Genomic DNA, 8,918 nt, shown 5'->3' with positions numbered 1-8,918 from the left:
TATGTTAGACACATGTATCGGTCGAATATCTCTCTAACTTAGAGATTTTATTTCGACCAAACTGTTTTATATTAACGTATCATCTTAGCGCAATTATTTAAAATTTTCCTCAATTTGTGATGCTATTATTATACAATATTATAAAAAGATTTTTTAAACTCATCGTTGCACGTTGCTGTGAATTGCTGCCAAAAAGAAGAACTTATCTCCAAAGAGACGAAGAGATTTCTGACCTCTCCTTCGACCTTTGATATCTTTTATAGGTATCTGTATGTTGAAAATGATTCAATTGAGTGGGGGGGAAACAATTAAAGTATGGCCGAAAAACTTCATCTGTATACGTTGAAGGTCATTTTACAATTACGTAACATGTACACGATTCTTTCCCTGCGTTAACTTCGTAAGCGGATGTCACGCGAAGATTGCGAGTAGCGAATAGCTAACAAACAGTTTCTACGACTTGTTACAGCATTGAGGGGGGTGATACGTGCGGAAGAAACCGAAGAACTCGTCCTTCACGCGCGGTCAACAAACTATTTATTTTCTCCTGCTTCCGCTCGTAGCCACTGGTCCCCTGTGAGAATTTGACATAGAGGAAGTTTGCACCAAATTCTCGCTATTATCTCTACTCTACACTCTCAATATCTCCCGCTCTCTACTTCGGGATACCGGCGGTAGTTTAGAAAGTGTTCCCCGCGAGCGGGGCAGGAACAGGAAAATGCTCCTTTTGACCCCTCGATCGCACATCCTCATACTTACGTCAATCGTCACGGCGGTACCTTCCGCGCGTATCTCTCCTCTCCGCGCTCCAACAGGTCGAAGAAACTATTTATTAGTTACCATTACGTATTTTGACTATGTGTATTGAGGAGTTAATAAAGTAATATTTTTGTAATTTATATGAAATTATGTATGTAAGATTAAAATTTTAAAGCTCTGATGAAAACATAAATTAAATTCATTATAAAATACAAATATATACATCCAATAAAAGGACGGCAAACGCAGGTAAACGTGTGCAAATTATATTTCTCACGTATGATATCCTTCAACTTAATATTATGTATCTTGTGAATCCATAATGCATCTATTTGTATATGAATACGTTTCGGTTTTTTTTTTAACCACCTTTAGCGTTTTATAAATAATTAAAAATCGAAACTTTTACAACATTAGAACTTATAAATATTAAAATACCCGCTTTACGTCCCTCATCTGGCCGATACGTGCGAGTCAATACCCAAAGTTATTATAAATTTGGAAATCGTTATTATTAAACTTTTATTTAGCGTTATTTTCAATTCAATTATATTAAATTCTATGTCTTTTAAAAATTGCGTTGTTTCGTTGCGCTTTGTGATGTATTATTGCCTTTTAAACGTATTAAATCGGCAAGGACAACATTATCTCTTTTTATGTTATCTTTTTCTCTCTCTCTAATTAGCGCGAATTTGATATCATATAGGAAGTGCGTAGTTGCTCCATTATTTGAGTATTACTTGTCTATCTAATTATGTCTTAATGATACTAAAATACAATGCTTATAAAAGTTGCAAAATAAGGATATGAGAATTATATAACGATGCAATATTAGAGTAAAAATTAAAGACATATTGGAGGTATTGCAATTTATGTCGGTTAAAGAAAGAGTTGTATATAATGTTTATAAGTTTATACATAAAATGATTGGAAAGTGTTTGAGTTACTTAAAAAATAATATATAAAATATTTCAATCGCGCTCTCTCTGAGCGGAGCCAGCAGGCAGATTCGAGTGCATAAACTTTCGTGCAATCTCGAACACCTACAAATTGGATTTTTGAACAATTTTCCATTTTCTCTTAATGGTTTTTCCTCTACAATAAATTATTTTTTAGAAATACCGATTGTGCAGTCACATTTTCGAAATTCTAAACTATTATTTGAAAAAAGATTATTGAAAAATATTCATTGGAACCAAAGTTATAGCATCTCAAAGTTGAAAAAGTCTCCCAAACCGGCAAATGTGTTAACGGATCGGTGTGTTTAAAGGTTAAAGAAACAAAAAAAAAAAACAAATTTACTTTTTTGGCTACTGTATGCCGTAATACGTATATGAATTCGACATGTAACGTTGTATCATGTAGTGATACAACGGTGCTAGAGAGGTGCTAAGATAGTAAACCAGTTACGTTACAAGTATATAATATCACTGTTGTGGTTTTACAACCTTGCATAATGCTCACTGGATAAGGAAATTATTGTCAATAGATTTTTTCCAAATAAAATACACTTTATAAAATGTTTATTGTGTTTTGTGGTACTTATTAGTCTATAACATCTGCGAGAAAAATTAATTGTAATTTTTATGACATTAGTTGTTAATATTTTACGACTCTACTGCTATCTCACAAATGTTTTTCTCTTTTCACTAAATTATAAATTACATATATCCGAAAAACCTCTATAGGATAATTGCTAGAACTTTATGACTAACAAACTGGTGTTGATAAAAAATGTATTCCGTTTATATTTACTGAGTTATTTAAAAAAAAAGTAAACTGGTAATAATTTAAAGAAATTATTTTTTTTTATCTATGATTGATTCAACAATTATTTAGTTACACAAAATGATGTATAGCTTATTTACGTTAGCCATTAATATTTGTCAATCAATAATTAATTAAACCAATATTTAGTTAAACATATTAAACTAAACATTTTAGTTTTTCAACAAATTTTAATGCTTACATTGTGAGAATGTTTCAGAGGTTTTATGTTCTATAAAAATTCTCACAGTCATTTAAAACGCATTATTTTTATCGATTAATTTTAAGTAGCATAGGTTTGCATAAAAAATTCAATCGCCGTTTCGGGCCAAGCGTATTTGGCTGATGCAATAAGTCCTATTTACAAAATAGGTATCTTATCGCAATTATCGCAGCGACTGATGTTGACTTATTAATTGCACATTCGTGTTAGTTTGCGTATCGTCCAATTAACACGCTTATTTTCGCTAGCGTTCCAGAAATTACGCAACAGCGTGGCCCACGTATGCCATCCGGTTCGCACAGAGTAAATGATTTCTTCAAACTTAATAAATATTATTGTATCCAAACAAATTTGTTATTTGGAATGGTCCAAACAAATCAATGTGTGAATCAATTAATACGATTATTTGAATTTGGATCAATATATATTCTCGTCTTAAATAAATCATTTGTTTGAAACAAAAGATATAATATTTTTGACTAAGTAATATATTTTGCCATTTTCATATAAATAAATTATTTGTTTAATTGTTTTCGTATAGTTATTGTAATCGAATAATATATTATTTGGTTGAAAGATATTACTTTAAATAATAGTGTTATTTCTGTCAAATAATAGAAATTTTTTTAACAAAACAATAAAATTTTTATTTAAACAAATGTTTCGTATAAGTATATGTTATTTCAATGAAACAAATTTCAGATAAATAAATAAAAATACTGAATCTAAAGAAATCTTTTTCTCTATGTATCGTCGAGCACCGCCTATCTCGTTTACGCTGGGTATACTATTGTTAATATTTCTATCCGCATAGATAATTCGCGTTTCATGTTAGTTGTCAGTACATCTCTGTGTGATTTCAATTATATATAACTTGTTATAATATTTTATTGTTAACCATTATCTTTACCATTGAAACAAATTCATACTTTGTTGCTTTGTTAAAATTTAGTACTCAAACTTGAAGTGCCCGCGTCGGCAAGCTAACCAGCGGAAAATCGGTTTATTTCAACTAGATTTATGTCCTGAGGAGATGTTGCTTTAATCATCGATTTGTTTAATAATTTTTCCCAATAGTTTGTTTTTTATACACTTCCATTGAAGAGTGAAGGCCGACATTAAACAAACTTTTAATTTGCAATTCGCAAAACATGTTTATCTTCTTGCAACTTTATTCAAGCTTCGTGGTAAAGGTCATTTTAAACTCCATAATTTACATTTATTATGTCACACTTTTTAAATAATTGTAACATCTTCCTTCATAGGAAGTGGCATTTTGCCCGTATATGTTGGGGAAAATGTCAGTATTAAAACACTTAATTAATTTTTTTGCTCAAAAATCTGGAATGTCAAATTTTATTTATATTATTTGTAAAAATAAATAAAAGTCTCAAAAATATTATATTAATTATTTGTTGCTTAATTTCATAACATGATGAAGTTATGCCAGAAGAAAAGCATAATACATCTTCCCCCGACTTACCTTAAGGGAGGAAAGGTCATGTAATCGGCCGAAAAAGAAAGCTGTTTTTCATAAATTTTTTTGCGCCACAAAACTTTTAATAAACTGTACATAACTTTTCTCACATATTTCTTATAATTTGTACATGTAGAAAAAATTTGTTAAAGCCAAATTAGTTCAAATGTGACAGCGTAATGACACTCGCTCTCCAAGTTCTGGTTTTTGAGGAGGTCAAATAGCGTACAATGCAGTATTTTTCTATCTCATCCTGAAATAAAAAATCAAACTGTCTTTTTGATAAAATTGCACACCGGAAAAACCTAAATCCAATAGTAAAAAGTACTAAAATAAAAATTCTACGCAGTTTTTTCAGAAAAAAATGTTAAATTTTCGCATAAAATTTGCATTTTTATCATGTAAAAAAAATAGTTTGGATAGTTATTCTTACAAGTTTTATGGGTATACCCGGTGGAGAATTTAGTGAAAAATAAACATGCACCGTCTCAGCTATATTGATTGGATATTTTTTAAATTATGTTGTATACAATTTTGAAAGACATAGTTTCAAGAAAAACGCGTTTAAAGTTTGAAACGCGCGTGACTATCTCTAGACGCGCATGTATCAACTTGTCTATAGGATTGTTAATATGTCGATCTCCAATATAAGGAATTGAAATTTGAATTCTTAATGTATTATTATATAACTTTCTTTAAAACTTTTTAACTTTTATTAGAGCCATACTGCACCTAAGAAGCACAGATAGTAACGTTGTTGACCTGTTTACTCCAAGTATAAGTGAAATGTTGACTCCACGTAGAGAATCTATACAATTAATTTCTAACATCACATTAACAATATTAAAACTTGTAATACAATTATTTTACAACTAATCGTTAATAGTCAATAGTCATAGAATGACGTCTCAATAACCATCTTAAAGACTTGTATAGACTACATTGATACAACTTTCTTATTATGGCGCAAAATAAAGAAATAAATAAGTATATGGAAAAATTGATCTTCTATTGGACAAATTATCGATTTATTGCTTAAAAACTATAATAAGCATTTCATAGATATTTCGCTTTACATGCATGTTTTTATTGTTTTCATATACTTACACCAATTGCCCGTATATCTATTGCAGTAGAATTGTACATATGGTTCTAACAGCCGGTCTTATAAATTAAGCTCGCGCGAGAAACGGTAAAAAATTTTCATTCATTATTACTCAGCACATCTACGATTTACAGCACAGACTTTAGGGAGATTAATGTATACGGAATCACAAAAATATGTATCAAAACATTGTAAACAAAAAAATTTATATTAAACATTATCGCGAAACAACTGACATGTAATTACTTGTACAGTCGTTATAAAATTTTAAAACAAATATCATATAACGACTAATTTGTACGGAGACGTATAGACGTTATAAATGCTGCAAATAGTTGTATAATCAATATTAACCTTTTAGTCGTATTTTCCAGTATGTAAAATGCAGGGTTGGATTTAAGTTAATACATTTTTTTAACTAAATTAAGTTAAAGTTAATGATTTATAAAATTAATTTAACGTTAAAAATTACATGAACAAAAAACTAACTAGTTAAAAATTACGTTAAACGTAAATTAACTTGAGTTAAATTAGAAATTAATTTTGTAAAACATTATTCATATTAAATTACAAAATCATAATTTTTTAAAGTTACATTACTCAAAACGATTATAATATGAAATCAACAAGCAAACTTAATATTTTATTTGTAAAATAAGTTTGTATAATATAAACAAAGAAATCTTATGTCTTATACGGGAATATATTTTTCTCTCATAATTTTTTCTTATACATAGATAAATTTTTAATTTGGAAAAAAGTTAATGAATTAAAGTTAATGTGTTTAAAAAATAACTAGTTAAAGTTAAAAATTAAATTATTAAAAATTAATTAAATTAATTAAGTCATTTGTGCTACGACAACTTGCGCAATTTGATTGACATCACGTTTTTACTTTTATCTTTTTTGACTTCAATATTACCTCTTGACTTCAATTAAATGGACTCAATTAATTGAAGAAACGTGATGCACAATACACCGTTTGAATTACTGTTCTACATTAATTTTGTTATTGACTAAGCACCGTTTTTATATTTGTAACAAAATTTGATATTTATTTATTGTACTGAAGATAGTCCGAAGTATCTACGTTTATTTTTGAATAGTCACATATTTTTACACAAGAACGAGTGTCAGCTTTTGTTGGCACAACTTCTGCACGTTTTAATTGAATTTATTTATTTATTTTAAAAATAAGAGTTAGGCCTACGGGAAAAACTTTGATTTTTTTTTTCTACAAAGTTCAAAATATCGATTTCAGCAAAAATTAAATAAGCGTTCAACAGCAAAATTAAAGTAAATTAATCACTTATACAGTTACTCTTCAAAAGAGAGCGTAACATCGACAAAAATGATAAATCAAATTTTTCAAAACGCATTTTACAGCTCAACGTTAATTTCTACATACTTTTTATATTGACTTTGAAAACATAATATACTGATTTTTTTATGGAGCTATACGGATACAAATAAAGATGTGCGGCAAAATTTGCGAATTTTCTGAGTTTATTTGATGTGAATTAAAAATTGCACACAAATGCACAGTTTACAGCGTTTAAGAACATAAATCTTTATCTTCAATTTGCGTAATTGTTGAGCATTGTACGATTTCTATTCATCGAGTTATTCAATATTAAAGCAAAAAAGGTTATTTTTGCTTTAGTGTTAAATAATTCAATGAAAAAAAATCGTACAACGCTCAACAAGTACGCAAATTAAAGGTAAAGATTCACACTTTTGAATGTTGCAAACTGCATTTGTGTGCAATTTTTATTTCACGCCGTGGAGCTTTGCAAAGTTCGTAAAAAAATGTCGAGATTTGACATATCCCTATTTGAATCCGCGTAACTTCGTAAACAATCTGCAAATTGTTTAATGACTTATCAATTTCGAAATTAGAGATTTCAAGCTTTAAAATGCTTTTTTGAACAACTATTCTGGTACGCTCGTATGCAATTTAACAATTAATTAAAAAGGCCAGTGAGACGAGTAAAAAGGTGTAGATGTTCGTATAGCTAATAATACATATTTATTCGTATATAGAGGACACAAACGTTTCGACTCTACGGAGTCTTCTTCAGTGTGTGTGTATTCTTACATTACAGACGCAGAGCGCAAACAAATCTTCATAACAGCCTTTTAAATACAAAATAGTCCGGGATTTAAAGTCCATGGTCCGAAATTTCTATTCTTGCTTCATCGATTTCCAGTCCGCGAAACAAATCGTGTCAACAATTCGGTCTACGTATCGCTTCTTGTACGACTCGTGCAAATAAATTAATCTCCGACCAATGATACTTTAAAAAAAATATAACAGAAAAAATTCACTAATAAATTCGCTAATAGACGTTTTTTGAACATTTTTTATGATTATTTTTAACAAAGTTACACTCTCTTGAATTTTGCTTATTTTTGAGAGTCAGAATAGGTGATCCTTTTAATTTTGGTGTCGAGTGTATGCTGACACAATTTTAATTTATTAATGAGAATCATAAACCTATTTATACTATTATTCAAAACAAAAAATATCTTAAAATAAAGTCTTTATAAGTCAATTTTTTTATGTTATTAAAAATTAAAACGGTTTTTTCGTAAGCGAGTGATATAATATTATAATAATACCGCAGCATTTCGCTCAGCGTAAGCGCGTGAAGAAGTTATAGAACATCGCAAATCCGCATCATATCATTTTATACTTTTTTTCTCGATCGTGCGTCCTGCGATAAAGATGCAGAATCGTGCATCTCGAGCCAGTCGAGACGTGTATCAGACCGATAGGAATAAAATTTTTTGCCGCGTGGCGCGCGGCGTACGACTGCCGTATGACAAGGGTTATCTTAAGTAAAAACGACAAATGCGATTGGTCAATTCCGATAGACTAATCAGCGATTAAGTTAATCGGCGTGCAAGTGGCCCTGAAGCTAACTTCTGTGCGAGAGAGAAAGGTAGAGAGTCCCATTTGATCGTAACGCGCATGTGCCGTCTGTGCCGTCTGCTATTGGTTTGGTTAGGTGGTACAGAGACAGAGATCTCATGCGTGGTGGGAATAGACATGAATGTCTATTCCCACCACGATCTCATGTCTCTCGTGTCTGTTTAAATTGTTTGAAATAATCTTGGTGATAATCTTAGATATCTTTAGAGATTAATAACAAAAATATTATAATAAATAGAATAAAATGCTCAACAAATATTGTGTGCTGTGGTAATCGTGATAAATCGTTTTCTTCTTATGGGTAAGTATAAATATGAAATATCAAGTTATCCACAAGTTATCCATTTCAGTAATTTTATCAAATTGAAAACATATAGTAATTATATCAAACTTGAGCTCCAAAAACTCTGTAGCAATTCTTAAATCTAAATCTTTTTCAAATGTTTTCTTTTCAGTTTCAAAAAAATATTTAAACTACTACTAACATACATTGAATTTATTTATGAAAAAAATTCTTAAGTTTCTGCTTAACGTTTATATTTTATTGTTTTAATATTATATTTAATGTAAAAAACATAATAACGCCAATTCTTATTTTTCTCCTGTCAAAAAATATCTTATATATCATAACTTAAAATTAACAACGTGGCAT

This window comes from Solenopsis invicta, unplaced genomic scaffold (genome assembly GCF_016802725.1).
Source record: "Solenopsis invicta isolate M01_SB unplaced genomic scaffold, UNIL_Sinv_3.0 scaffold_106, whole genome shotgun sequence".
NCBI classification, from domain to species: Eukaryota; Metazoa; Arthropoda; class Insecta; order Hymenoptera; family Formicidae; genus Solenopsis; species Solenopsis invicta.
This window is presented reverse-complemented; position numbering follows the sequence as displayed.